The sequence below is a fragment of the Protomyctophum parallelum genome (assembly GCF_964188405.1).
Source record: "Protomyctophum parallelum genome assembly, chromosome: 3".
In the NCBI taxonomy this organism is placed as follows: domain Eukaryota; kingdom Metazoa; phylum Chordata; class Actinopteri; order Myctophiformes; family Myctophidae; genus Protomyctophum; species Protomyctophum parallelum.
The window spans coordinates 17218486-17234338 of record NC_139698.1 but is presented as its reverse complement, the minus strand read 5'-3'; the positions used below and the strand labels follow the sequence as shown (position 1 = coordinate 17234338).

Below are 15853 nucleotides of genomic sequence, written 5' to 3'. Positions count from 1 at the left end.
ATAGTGAACTCCCAGAGTATTTCCCGTTCTTGTTTGCCTCGTGTTCCTGTACCTGGATTTTGGTAATAAACCTTTTACCTTCTGCCTAAACCTACTTTGCCTCTCTGCCTCTGTCCTGCACTTGGGTCCGAAAACCTCCTGCCTTGTATTGTGACAGTGTGAGCTTGTAGATAGGCTATTTGAACTATTTTATGTATTTTTGATTATTATATATTTTGTAAAGGAATGGTTTTGGTCATACAAGTTTTGACAATGGGTGAGCAATATATCTGACTATCAGTAGATATTGAGAAACGATGATGTCACCATTTGTTAGCGCATATATTTTTTACTATAATTAGGTGAGAAATGCAGCTTGTGCCTGCATGGAAACTTCACAATCTCAATAAAAGCTCTCGTAGCCTGTAGCTTTCATTGAGAGGGAAAAGGAAGTTGCCTCCGCCTGTTGTTCCTGTCTGGCGACTGCAAAACAATACTACAACATGACGTAACCATATCATCCGCTCCTACTCGGATCATATACTGAAATGAAATGGTGCCCAGGCTAGTATCTACCAGTCGGATATTTGACAAGCTAATATTGACCCGCCGCTTCTTCGAAGCAGCTGGTAAAAACAAAAGAAACAGATTCAAGTAAAACACTGCATCTGTGTACGTTTTATTTACGTAAGATAACTTTGGTGTCTGTCTCTGTGTCTGTCTCTGTCTCTCTCTCTCTGTCTCTGTCTCTCTCTCTCTCAGACGACGAGACATACAGCTACTCTCTAGCAGTGGGTAGCGGTTCAGGTAACGCCTACGAGTCAAAGGGGGAGGGAGTCGAGGGACAAATCACAGCCATCAGGATCTGGGAGAACAACAACAGCTACCTCAGAGGGTACTGTATATATACAGTTCAATTGTCAACCGTAGAAACATATTATTTTCCTGTATTATTAAGACAAGCATTTGGCAGCCAGAAAGCTGAACAGTCTCGCTGGTGACAATAGTCAATAGACAAGCACTGCAATGCATTTCTGCCAGTAGTTTAGCTATTTTCTGCATGTCACATCCAGTAAATCAGGCAATACCCAGACTAAGGAGGTTAAGAAGCATCCCTGAAGTTCCTTTAGTGTCTACTAGTGTGTGACTATTTTGGTATGTTGATAAGAAACAAAGATGACACTTACAGGAATGATGAGCGTGAAGATGAGTTGACTGACACGACATCTAGGCAAGTTGTAAAACTTGTCTAGATGTCTGTGTTACACAATATCTAATTAGCAGAGCCTTAGATATAGACAGAGTTACGCAAACTGCGTTCACTTCATGCGGCCAGTCCAATAATGGCGGCAAGTCCTGGACCAGAAGTAGACAGAAATGCATTGGACTCAGGCAACAGCCCATGCATTAATGAACTTAAATCCCTTTATTTTAGATGTTGTAGTAATAGTACAACATAAACATTAAAGAGACTTTAGTTGTTACTGTACAATACTTTAAAACAGTCATCATGTTGCACACATGCTTAAAATAGCTCTTATTTGCACCGCCCTCGTTGAAAACAATGTATTTCCAATTAACTCTCAGTTCAGGCTGCATGAACAGCGCTCAAGCGCTCGGTTTACGCCCCCTCTATATCGTAACTCTTCTATTAGATGGCTCTGTTAATTAGTATCCAATCTGAAAAATAAATGTGTCTCACAATGAATCCCTGGCACATCACGTATTAGTCATTTAGCTGACACTCACATACACAGCAGTCATAGGAGGCCTTACAGTAGTTATGTTTCACCAGTTTCAATTGAAACTGGCCTCCACCCTCAGGGGGGCCTCCAAGCTCCAACTGAACGTCAGGCGTCAGTCAACCCCCGCCACTCTTGGCCCTCTCTATCTCGCTCACTCACGCCTTGCTCTCTCCCACAATGTTAAGTTACACCTATTTTATGTAAATAACCTGGGTAAAATGTGCAGCATTGGGAGGTAAAGGGGAGACACTTTAATTGTGAAGGGACAAGATAGGATGAGGAGAGGTGGTGTTGCTAATTGTCGAGAGTAATGGCTGCGTGTGATATTGAACAGTAAAACTATTTGTATCAATACGGCTGTATCAACAAAATAATTATGTCATAGGTATATGGGGGCCTCATAATTGGTCTTGAAACGGGCCTCCAGATTCTGACAGCAGTAATGAATAAACAAGTGGAGGGGGTCAGTGTCTCGCGATTTTTTTATTTGATTTGATTAATTTGATATATTCATGATACAGTTCATAGGAGAGCAGTACAGAATTATCAGGATTGCACAAAAAGTCAGAGGACTTATTTCCATTGTGATCCAGATCTTACATACAGCTCAGTGTTGTCATGTTTTCTCTGAACCTGAACTGTATACTTTCATGTTTTATACTGTACCTTTATTTAATGAAAGCTGACAGAATCTGCCAGCATTTGGCAACAAACCTCAAACCTGTTTTCTTTCAATCACTCCCCCCCCCCCCCCCCCCCCTCTCTCTCACACACACACACACACACACACACACACACACACACACACACACACACACACAGGTTGCAGTTTCAGTACGATGGCATCTGGAGTGCGCATGTCGGCCTTAACACTGGTGGTGCCAGTGTAATAGAGATGGAGCTCCGTACTGGCGAGTTCATTACTCAGATTTCTGGGAAATGGAATTACAGTCACTAAATCTATCAGGTCAGAACTACATACAGCAGTATAACTACATCTATCAGGTCAGAACCTAAAAACTAAAGAAATGACAAAAAATACAATTGACAAAACACTTTGGTTGACGGGAACTAAAACGTCCTTAGTTTTAGTCTTAGTAAAATAGTGAAAATCAACAAGCTCACAACGTGGTGTGATGCGAGTGTGAGATGATATCGAGCATTTATAGATCTGCTATTTTCACTACTTTACTGAGCCTTTGGAATTTCACCCTGGACTAGTACCCCATATCATACTATAATTAACCGAATGTCTGTCCGTGTGTGTGTGTCTGTCTGTCAGAAACAGTGCCGTAACTCCTTACTGCCTGCACCAATCACTCCCACTTCTCACACAGGCATTGACCATATGCATATGGAGGGCGTAACAAAGCCCTTTTTTCGATTTGACACATTAATGATTATTAATTTATTTATTAGTCAATTACAAACGCACCCGGGCGCAGTACCCTTCACGGCCACAAGGGGGGGGGGGGGGGCAAATATCTCACAACGGGTAAGGACTAGTTACAATAAAACACGAAAACGAATAAATAAATAAAAACTAAAAGTAAACCTTTAAAAAAACTAAAACTAAATTAAACCAGGTTAAATACCAATTAAAACTAAACTGAAACCATAAAGACTAAATTAAATAAAAGTAAAAGTGAATGATGTACTGTACAGTGCACAGCTAGTCCAAACATATTGGTATGGATAAACCTTCCCAATCTATTTCATGACACTGAGACCCCTTTTCCTCCGGTTTGTTTCCGGTCTTAGTCCATGAGCTAGAGCTCCAAAATTGGAACGTTAATTATGAATTGAGTGGGCAAAACTATACCTATATTAAATTGTTTATATGAACAATATATTAATATATGATAAGATAACCCTTCCATAGTAGCTTTTTCATCTTTTCTATTTTTTGAATATTTTCCTATTTAAAATGTTGTAATACAATAAATCATTGTCTTCGTGTAAGAAGTAGTCCTAATCTACTGGGGAAGTTTCATGGTGATAACAATCTAATGGTCCTAACGGTTTTGCACACTCAATTCATAATTAACATTCCACTTTTGGAGCTCTGGCTCATGGACTATTTAAGAACCAAAAAGAACTGAACCGGTTCCCATTGGGAACCAACCAACCGGTGGAAAAGGGGCCAGCAGCACTGCATGGAGCCTACATTCCAGTTCAACTTTCAATTATACTGAGCTAACCATTTCATTCCTGTGCAGCTGTATTTCGTGACCAACAGAGGGCGCATGTTGATAGCTGGCCAGCCCAGTGGCTACTCCTTCAACTTCTACCCAGTTCACCCTGACGCTCAGCTCGTGTTGATCAGCGGACGCTTCAACAGCGCTGGGATAACCTCCATCGGAGCTCACTGGGACGTGGTTGGCTCCAAGTTAGCCCTACAAGCAGAAACCAATGGTACTAAAGTTTCTGACATTTTGGAGACCCAGTAGCCTGGTAACCTGGTACGCGGACATAAATAATACGTCGGATACGTCCTGTCTGCTCTGTTTGAGGGCTTTTGTTCGTTTGAGGGCTTCTGAATGTGTGAACTATAAGTACCTATAAATACCGCTGCAAATTCCCTCTTTGTTTGACCGATTTGGTCGCTTTGACAGCACAGAGCACAGCTGCGAGATGCTCTGTACATGCCTTCATACCCTCATGACATCTTTTCTGTGGCACGAGCAACAAATGGAGGAGCGATGATCACCTTTGAGAAAGGGGACAACTGCATGGTCGCCAGGGATGGTAGCAGGTTTGACATCCACGAAAGTGGAAACTTGTATTACTTACCAACTGTTCAAAATAATGTGGATAAATGTAAAGTGTGTCATGATGTACAAACATGGCACGAGATTTTAGGCCATTGTAATTACGATGATGTGCAGAAATTACAAGGCGTTGTGAAAGGCATGGAGATAAAGGGGAGTGTGGTCACGCCAGCACAATTATGTGAAGTGTGTACAAAGGGAAAATTCACCCAGACGAGAAACAGGGAGCCTGACAGAAGGGCTAAGAAACCCTTAGAATTAGTCCACACTGACCTAGCAGGTCCCATGCAAACGACTAGCATAGGTGGGCACAGATATGCTCAATCCTTTACTGATGACTACTCAGGCACCATGATGGTGTATTTTCTAATGTCTAAGAGTGATGCAGTGCAGGCGACAGAATTATTTCTAGCAGATGTAGTACCGTACGGTTTGGTGTATCCGATCGGATAACACTAGTAAAGAGTTCCAGGCACTGTTAATCAAAAACAAAATTAGACATGAGACCATACTCACTCCACCAAAATGGTACAGCGGAGAGAGGGTGGCGAACACTCTACGAAATGGGGAGGTGCTTACTGTTAGAAAGTAATTTACCAAATAAGTTATGGAAGTACGCTGTACAGACAGCGGCTTATGTGAGGAACAGATGCTACAGCAGGCGGACAAAGAAAACGCCATACGAGCTGTTTGCAGGGAAATAACCAAATGTGGATCAGTGTGCTACGCTTACAAACAGCTAGACAAAGGAAAGCTAGACTCTAGGTGTGAGCAGGGTGTTTTCGTGGGTTATGATAAAAACAGCCCGCCTACCTGTTGTACTACCCAGAAAAAGAGAAGGTTCAGAAACACAGATTGGTGAAGTTCACAACCAAAACAGGAGCAGAAAAAGAAACACAAACGTGTGAGTCATACATGGGGTGTGGTAATGGGGAGCTACATCCCAATGTTAATGATAACAGGGACATTTGTGTTGATGACAGGGATGAAAATGTACCAGATCAAGGTATGCAGGGTGGTGTTTCTGGGGCTTTACCTGAACAGACTGAGAGCACACAGCAACTGAGAATGTAAACAGAAGGAACCCACCGAGAAACAGGAGGAGACCAATTCACCTACAGGAGTTTGAGACGGAGGATACAGTGGACAAACTGGAAACATGCATGGACTCTTGTTACAGAGCAGTATGTGACATTCCTCAAACTTACAGGGAAGCCATGTTAACGACATGACTTCAGCTTGTGACTGCAACTTGTTCCTGTTCGCAGATGACTCAGCACTGCTGGTCTCGGACAGGAACAAACTGCAGGTTGAAAAGACCCTCAGCTCTGAACTCGGTAGAATCTGCACCTGGCTCGCTGATAACAAACTATCCTTACACCTGGGAAAAACTGAATCCATCCTCTTCGGATCAAATAGTAAACTCAGCAAGGCAGATGGCTTCTTGGTTAGAGTGGGTGACAATATTATCACACGAAAAGATCAAATTACCTACCTAGGTTCCATCCTGGAGGCTAATCTTTCCGGTGATAAAATGGCCACCAACGTAATCAAAAAAGTCAATCAAAGAACAAGATTCCTTTACAGGATCTCCTCACTGGTCAGCAAAAACACCTTGAAGACCTTAACAGGAGCCCTCGTACAAGGTTTCTTTGACTATGCATCCACCTCTTGGTACCACAGCACCTCAAAGGCCCTTAAAACAAGGCTCCAGACCTCCCAAAACAAACTGGTCAGGCTCCTACTTGGCCTCACCCCCCGAACCCACCTCACCCCTGCCCACTTTGACAGGCTGGGATGGCTTAGGGTCGTCGACAGAGTACAGCATCTTGCAATGGGTCTGGTCCACAAGATTCGATACACCACCAAGATACCCATGTACCTGTCTAAATACTTCCTTAATGTAAACGAAGTCCACACCCACAACACCAGAGGGAGTGCAACAAACCATGTACAACCCAGATTCGGCACAAACAAGGGACTAAATTCTTTTCGCTCCTATGCCACCAAAATGTGGAACGCCCTACCAACAGTCATTAAGACATGTGAATCCCTTGACTCCTTCAAAACCGCTCTCAAAGGGCACCTACGGATGGCTGCAATTCGAAACTGGCCTCTGTAAAATCTGAATCCCCCCCACCCCATTTCCCTCACTGTATATTGTATATTGTATATTTTCCCAGTGCTTGTATATTTTCCCTTTTTTGCTTCCCATATGATGAATTCCTGTTCTGTTCTTTAGCTACATAGAAATGTCTATTTGTATGTCTCTAAATGGTTGTATGTCTTTAAATGTTTTGATGAATTGAACAATGTGGACCCTGTTGTAAACAAGTGTAATGCTTAATTGGGTCGTCCACTCACAGTTGACAGTCTTTGTATTGAGTTTGTGCTTAAAATGTACTGTAAATTCTACAAACTGTTAATAAATATTTCAATCAATCAAAAACCATAGGGCCGATTCATACTCCTATTTTACCGCTGTTTCGGCGCTGTAGTGCCGAAATGATTTCGGCTCCTCAGAACTTTTCAGTAGCACCGAAGAGCCGACTTTAGGACGGTACCCCGCCCCCCCGAACCTCAAATGACGTCAAATTGTAGGCTCTACAGAGCCGAACCGACTTTTATTCGGCTCTAAAATAGGAGTATGAATCGGCCCATAGTGATAAACAGGTCAAAGCAGTGGAAAGCTGCCATGGATGATGAGGTGAAATCACTGGAAGAGAATGAGACCTTCAGCCTCACCCACTTGCCACCAGGCAAACGGGCAGTGGGGGGCAGGTGGGTCTACGACGCACTTAAAAGTAACATTGATGGATCAGACAAATACAAGGCGAGATTCGTAGCAAAAGGCTACAGTCAAAGAGCAGGGACTGACTACGAAGAGACATTCTCACCCACAGCAGATATCATGCAAAAGGCAGCACAGGAGCAATTAGTCCTGCACCAAATGGATGTAAAGACGGCCTATTTGCATGCACCGATTGATTGCGAAATATACATAGAGCAGCCAGAAGGCTATGAGAAAGTCACCAGCCGGTGAAAAGCTAGTGTGCAAATTACACAAAGCTCTCTATGGCCTTACGCAGTCCGGTAGAAATTGGAATGCAATGTTACACACATGTTTAACTGAGAATTATTTTGTACAGAATCGCGCTGATCACTGTGTGTACACAAATGAGAAACATGATGAGAAAGTGATGTTAATTGTTTGGGTTGACGACGACCTTATCATAGCTGCTAGCAACAAGGGCATGCTCAACAGTGTGAAAATGATGCTCACTGAAAGATTTCAAATGAAGGATCTAGGAAAGTTGAAGCATTTTCTAGGTATCGATTTTGACCAAACAGAAGGTGAAGTCAAAATGTCACAAAATAAATATGTGAACAAAATTCTAGAGCAATTTGAAATGCAGGATTGCAGGTCCAGAGAGACTCTGTGTGAAGCTAAACTAGAGTACACTGAAGATGCAGAAGAAATGACAGACCCAAGAAGGTTCAGAGAGGCAGTGGGAAGCCTGATTTACTTATCCACATGCAGCACTCGACCAGACATCAGTTTTGTGCTTAGTAGGTTATCCCAGCATTTTGCTGAGCCAACTCTAGGACACTGGAACACAGTGAAGCATGTGTTTAGATACCTAAAAGGTACAGCAGAACAGGAGTTATGCTTCAAAAGAAATGAGACGGATAAACTAGGTCTGAGAGTTTATAGCGATGCAGACTGGGCATCAGATGTGTCTGACAGGCGAAGCACATCAGGATATTGTGCCAGTCTGAGTGAAGGAAGTTACCTGATCTCATGGAAGACAAGAAAGCAAACTACTGTTGCATTATGTACATGTGAGTCAGAGGACATGTCTTTAGCCTCAGCCATGCAGGAATGTATCTACCTAGAGCAACTACTCAGGGGATTTGACAAATACAAAAATGCACAAACAAAAGTATTTGAAGATAATCAAGGTACTATAGCACTAGCCAAAAACCCAGTGAATAGGCAAAGGTGTAAGCACATCAATATTAAGTACCATTTCATAAGGGAAATTATGAATAGTGGAAGAGTGATTTAGGAATACTGTCCTACTGAGCAGATGATTGCAGATGTGCTGACAAAGCCAGCCACCAAGATCAAACTAAAGAGGTTTGCTCGGGACATGTTCGGCACTGTTTTCTTTTCTTATGTTGCACTGTATTTTATTTTCTTCAAGGTAACCCAGTGAGAGCTAAGAGCGAGTGGGGGTGTTAAGTTTACTGATAGGTGGTGCCCCCTGCTGAAAAATCCAGTAAAAACCAGCTGATGATGGTTGCTGGTTTTAGGTGGTTTTACCTGGTTTTACCTGGTCTTAGGCTGGTTTAGATGGTATACCAGGCTGGACATGCTGGTCAGCTGGTCTGGCTCATTTGTGTATTTGGTTAGCTGGTAGAAGGCTGGATTCTGCTGGTCTTTGCTGTTGAGCCAGCTGGCTGGCCAGATGACCAGCAAAGCCAAGCTGGTAGATGGTCAAATGGTGGACTGACCAACAAAAACCAGCTTACCATCTGGACTTAGCTGGTCTAATGACTGGACAGACCAGCAAAGCCAAGCTGGTAGCTGGTGTATTGAGTGTACTGGCTTTTGATGAGGTCAGATCAACATATGGAATGTCAGAACAGGTCAGCTCCATTTATGGAGCGTGATGATCTAGTTTCTAGGGGATGATCCAGTCTTCTCCCTCACTGACAGTGTCGTATGGACACGGCCATGCTGTATAGGCGTGACGGACAGACGCCCATATATGGTGGTGCGACGGAGCCACTGACTGACATGTTTCTCAGGTTTTCATAGTAATCTGTGGCCTACGGTTGCAACTATACCAGTAAGACGCCTGAGGGTGAGGTCGTGTGCACTGGCCATAATAGCGTGTCTTGAGTGTACATGGTTTGATGAGGTCAGATCAACATATGGAATGTTAGAACAGATCAGCTCCATATATGGAGATCTAAGGGTGGCAGCGGGGGCAGTGTCTTGAGTGTACAGTGTTTGAGGGCCCAGGTAGGGCCGGAACTTCATTTTTAGGCCTGTTGAGAACTCTTGTTTTCGCCGGCTGCCTGGCTAACAAGTCTGGAAGTCCCTCGGAGCCCAGGAGGCTGCACTTATAACTTTGGGGCAGGCCCGTCTAGAGTTTAAATGGACAGGTATCAGTCAAAAAATGTTTAAGGCCTCCAATCGGAAGCAGCAATTCTGCTCTTGCCTGCACTATTCAAGGAGAAACCAGAGTTGCTGTTTGAAGTTGAGGTGAGCCATGAACCGTTCACTAGTGTGAGAAGCACTATGTAATTGAAGCACATTGTATTATTGCATTAGTTTTTATATTATCATATGGTTGTTTCTGTTTTTGACACAGTGGCTCTGCAGGAGACTAGCCAGAGGGTGTGCGTTTCTCTGATGGTTAATGGTATTCCCTCTCCCCAGGGCCAAGCTCAGACCAGCACTGACATGTCGACACCAAAGATGATGCTGAAAGGCTGCAGGGAGGGTCACCCCAAGAAATATGACCACATCATGCTGTCGATGGATGACCAGGTAATCACAGAGGAGAGTGTGGACATCTCAATGGCACTGGGACTCCTACTGTGCATATATTTTGTGTTCAGAATCCAGTACCCTAAAGGACTGAAACAGTCAAGTGTGTTGTTGACAATTATATATGTTGTTTCACTTGTTATAGCCTACATATGTTGTGTGTGTGTGTGTGTGTGTGTGTGTGTGTGTGTGATGAAATGAAGGCTCTGTGATGTTATGTGTGTGTGTGTGTGTGTGTGTGTGTGTGTGTGTGTGTGTGTGTGTGTGTGTGTGTGTGTGTGTGTGTGTGTGTGTGTGTCTTTGATGAAATTAAGGCTCTGTGATGTGTGTGTGTGTGTGTCTCTTTGACGAAATTAAGTTATTTTTGCATTTTAAGGTCTGACGCATTCTGTTCATGTATTTTTTTTTTTTTTTTTATATTTATTTATTTGTTAGTGTTTACTACTTTTTATTTTATGTAAGCACATTTTACATCTAAATTTTTTTTGTCATTTTTTTTTTTTTTGTTAAACAGTATTTGAAGCTGGTGTATTTTACATTTAATGTGCAGCTTGAATAAAATGCAGTGTATTAGAACTTGTAACCTGGATTTGGTCTTACTTTATTTGTTTGCAATATAGTACCTATGGCTACCTAATCATCCATCTTCAACCGCTTATCTGTAGTCTGGTCACGGGGCAACAGCTCCACCAGAGTGCTCCAGATTTCCCTCTCCAGAGCAACATCAGTGACTTCCTCCTGGGGGATTCCGAGACGTTCCAAGGCCAGTGAGTCGATGTATTTCCTCCAACTGTGCCTTGGTCTGCCCCGGGGTCTCCTCCCAGTGGGACGTGCGTCGAGGACCTCCCTAGGTAGGCGCCCGAGAGGCATCCTAACCAGATGCCCGAACCACCTCAGCTGACTCCTTTCCAGGCGAAGGAGCACACGATTCTACTCCGAGTCTCTCTCGTCTGACTGAACTTCTCACCCTATCTCGATCTAAGGGAGATGCCAGCCACCCGTCGAAGAAAACTCATTTCGGCTGCTTGTATTCGCGACCTTATTCTTTCGGTCATGACCCACACTTTAGACTTAATATATTAGTGCCCCTCACTTCACACAGGTGTGATTTTTTAATACCATGGGACCCTGGCTGAAATTCACCAGCAAGACCTAAGCCTAAACCCAAAACAAACTATGAGCTGGTCACCAGCTAAAACCAGCATAAACTGGTGACCAGCAAAACCATCAAAATACCAGCTAAGACCAGCATAAACTGGTAACCAGCATAAGCTGGTGACCAGCAAAACCATCAAAATACCAGCTAAGACCAGCATAAACTGGTGACCAGCTACCAGTTTAAACCAGCATGGACCAGCAAAACCTAGCTGGTCAGTCACCAGCTAAGACCAGCAAGATGGCGTCCAAAACACACTCTAAAGCTGGTCACCAGCTAAGACCAGCAAAAGGTGGTCACCAGCTAAGACCAGCAAGAAAGTTGCTGGTCCAGCTTATGCTGGTCTATGCTGGATTTTTCAGCAGGGCCCTTACTCTATCTGTTTATGTACTGTGTTGTATTGTATGCTTAAGGTTTACGCACAGGACGCGACGTCATTACGTTCTATGCTGGAGAGCGCCAGAATATGCCGCTGAAATGAAAACAGCCAGAGGCTGTATGATACAAATAAATATGCTGGTAGGCTAATGATAGTAAAAAGGACTTGCTTATTCTCCATCATGCATTGACGCTGTGCATCACAAAGCTTGACAATTCATTAGAACAAAACTTCCATTTAACAAACATAATACATTATTATAGTGGAAAATAATGGAGCAAAACGTGCAAAAATGTAATTCTAAAGTCAATGACTCCTCAAGGTCACCAGAGGTCAGTCAGAAAGTGGTTCCACGTCTGAAATCAAACCTTGGGGTGTGTAGATGATATTCTGAAAGTTTCATGCTTTAGTCATAAAATACACAATAGGTTTGGTTAACTGCGTACTATAAGTCTTAAAACATATTACGAATGGCAAATTAAACAATGAAAACATAACTCCTAATGGGTATGTCCCATGACATAACTTGTCAATGGGAGGGAAAGTTTTAGTGGACTGTAGTTTTAGGCTATGTTTCACTTTTATTGCTTTTCAGTTTTTTTCGGTACTTGCAGCTGATAGGTTACATTTAAAACAATATTATGGGAATCAGTGTAGGTCCACAGTTAGGATAGTTTTGTCCACTTTTATATTAATTTTGCATGCAATAAAGTGCTGACAAGGTGCACACTTTTTGTCCGCGGTGTGTTATGTGTTATTTGGATTGTTGATTATCAGCACTTTATATGGTAGGTCTCAGTACGATATTCAACAAAGTGTTTTGTGTGTATACTTACTTTTTCTAGGCAAAGACTTCTGATACATGTTTAAAAAAAAGGTTTCACTGGTATGAGTCCTTGGCGCTTCAATAATAATATTGGTTATCACCTAATTCATGAAAAACCTTATGCCCATACCTAACACCATGCCAAAAATGTAAAACTTGTCACCAAGTGCACAATCTTGATGATTTTCGCCGAATTTCCTCCCAGCTATTAGTGCTTTTTCTGGTTTTATCCTCGTAAAATAAAAACACCTTAAATAAATAGAGCATTTTTCACTCTTGTTGCAAGTTGCATGATGTCATATGTCCAGCTGTGTGTGTGTGTGTGTGTGTGTCCGGTAACGTGTGTGACAAATCGTACGACTTTGATCTTTGATCGGCCACTATAATATGTCCATTTCGCCTAGGGTTTCCTCTCGGTGATGTCTCTATTATATTTATACGGTTTATACGGTTATAAGGTCAAGCCCTATGGAATATATGGAATGCACATGCTAATAAAAAGTATTTAAAATATTGCTTTGATGCTCACATTAACCTAAGTATTATGTTGTTTTTTTATTAGCACGTGCATTCCATACATTCCATAGGGCTAGACCACACATGGACACATGGCAAAGTTCCTATTGAGTGAAAGATTTTATTTTTCTATTTAGGGCAAGGGCAAGTATATATAATGTTCTAAGTCATATTTGTGTTGCCAGGGTTCCTTAAGTCCTTAAATTGTCACTTTACAAATGTGTATAGGCCTACACGCCGTGGCGGCGACTGAATACACTACTACACTGTCACAATTCAGTGACAGTTAAGGCTCATTCATAGTCTGGATTTTCGGTGGTGGGGTGACCACTCCACCGCACCGGTGGTGAGCTGACCACCGGAGCTGAGCGGTGAGTGAAAACATGTTGTAGTTCACCACCGAAAATCCAGACTATGTATGAGCCTTTACACACCTCCTTCACCAGGGGGCGAAATGCTTAGAATGATCCTCTATTGCGCATGGCCGCATGCCTTAACCACGTTGACCCGGAACTGGATCTGCGTGAGTGCGTGTTGTGGCTCCGTCTTTTGAGCTAATTTAGAACTTCCTGTCTGAGAGCTAGCTAATTTAAGACATCCGGTTGCCTTCAGAATAAAATAAGAATTTTTAATTAATAATTATTACATTACATTATTAGTATTATTATTACATTACAGTTATTGTAAAGACACACATTATGTTTCTGTGTAAAAATAAGTAATTAAATAACATCAAAAAGTTATCTAAATGGATAAATGCTATTCACTGGAGTGAATATTCTATTATATTCTAAAAACGACTTATAAATCCTAAAGCCTTGTTTATACTTCACTGTGCAACGGTCCTATGCTGGACAATAGCAGATATGCAAACTCACAGCACATCTCATTCAAGACACTGAACTTGCAGATCTGCCATTTTTGAACACACTATAAAGTTAACCATTTATCATGCTGCTCTACGTGGCACTGCATTCTGTGACATTAAACCAAATGGCATTTTCCACTCTATGACACTAGGCCTACTGTTCTACATTTTTGTCTAATAAAATAGGCTATTAATTTAATCAATCAAACTGCATTAACTAACAGAGATACTACTAACCAAGCTATCCATGTCAACATGCTCTATAGGAGTCTCAATAACAGGTATAAGTAACGTTTAATGTTTAGTAATTTTTAATGTAGCAGAAAAGGCCATTCATTGAACAGAGTTTTGCACAATTTTAACATCCCAGATCGATTGAAATATGAATCTACTGTGCTGTGCTACACCATGATATATTAAGAGTACAATAACATTCCATTGTGAATAAAAACGTATTAACCACAGTGTAATGCTAAAGGTTTCATCACAGGGCTGTCTGCTTCATGTAATATCATTAAAAGTGTTGTTGGTGACAGTTATATGAGTTGGAAGCATTAAGACCCATTTTAACCCTCAATGGCTTCCTTTCTGACAAATAACTTTATTGTAAAAAAAAAAAAAGATTCACGCGTAGCTATTTTGCATTTACAATAGAGCACCGAAGTCTGACGTCACTTTCAGTAGAGGGCGTCAGTCCCCAGGTTCATGTATTTGTTTAGTTGCATTGAAAGCCTCATTATAACAACTGTGTTTGAACAATAAACATGTCACCCCGGCCGCTTCACTCATATGGATATGAAGAATCAACTGACTGAGAGAAAACGCTAATGTTACTGCTGCTGAATTAGTTCGATTTTCGCTAGAAGCAGACCGTATCATATATGAGTGACTGACTGTTGCAAACGATACAGAGACACCTCCCTGACAATAACGCCGAGACAGCTTGTTTATTTTTGGACCACAACGCTTATAGTAGACCAGGGGAATGGTCGGGATGAGCCAGTTACGTCAGGACTTCGGTGCTCAATGAGAAGCGGATGGGATCAAGGGACCCGGATGTAACGTAGAAGGACTACAATTTGACTACAATAAATTCACTGTTAAATCTCGCGGGCGTGGCCTCACACCGGAAGGAAGTGCCGCCGTCCTCAAATACGGAAGAGACGCGTGGAGGTCGGCTTGGTCAGTGTTTGTTTGGAAGTGCCACGTCACCATCTTCCGGGTCCGTCTTCGGAGCAAGTAAGTGATTAAATGTTATTTAATACTTAACGCTGTTGTTGTTTTTGTGTTCAAACGTCTATCACTTGAAGTTACTTGTTATGATGTTTATATATGATGTTTGTACGAAACCGTAAAACAGTGTTTCAGTAGCCAATGGTTACTGTTGAAGGTTTATAAACAACGGGCCCGTCGATGACCGAGTGTTTTTCCTTCTTACCAAAACAAACACAATTGTTTTTCCATCTAGTCGAGGTCCATTATTCATTAAGTATTTGAGCCACGGACCACCATGTTACATTTATAGACTCACATTAGAAATGAGCGAGTTATGATTAAAAGAACGTATAAGACGTATGATCTTGGCTCTTTGCTCTTTAACACACGACACAGACGGCTAGCTAACTAGGCTAGCTAGCTTCTAGCCTGTTGTTTGTTGGTGAAAGACTCCAAGCTGGGAAGTGTATTTCAGCGAGTAGCTATACGTGGTTTTGTTTATTTTCTGTAAAGTATAACCCTCGCTGCTACTCGCTGAAATACACTTCCCAGCTTGGAGTAAATAAACAAAACCACGTATAGCTACTCGCTGAAATACACTTCCCAACTTGGAGTCTTTCACCAACAAACAACAGGCTAGAAGCTAGCTAGCCTAGTTAGCTAGCCGTCTGTGTCGCTCATTTCTTGCTCATTTAAAAAAAGGTTATATACTATGTAAACTATGAAATGCAGGCTTTCATTTGGTATATAGAACGTTTGTGTAGGCCGTCTCTATGAAACGGTATCAATTGAAAAGGAAATGTCGGGAAATCGCTTATTTTTTCCCTCACGCACC

General features: G+C 42.1%; 1 protein-coding gene and 1 long non-coding RNA gene across 2 annotated transcripts in view; both read left to right on the top strand.

Moving 5' to 3' along the window:
* Positions 1-15853, top strand: part of LOC310856563 (uncharacterized protein) — a gene marked incomplete at both ends in the record, with an annotated part of 75169 nt that overhangs the window by 12991 nt on the left and 46325 nt on the right. The gene's annotated exons all lie outside the window — the stretch shown is intronic.
* Positions 742-4098, top strand: LOC310855848. The gene is made up of 3 exons (XR_014569030.1): positions 742-874; positions 2547-2691; positions 3944-4098. It is a non-coding gene; the product is annotated as an uncharacterized lncRNA (long non-coding RNA).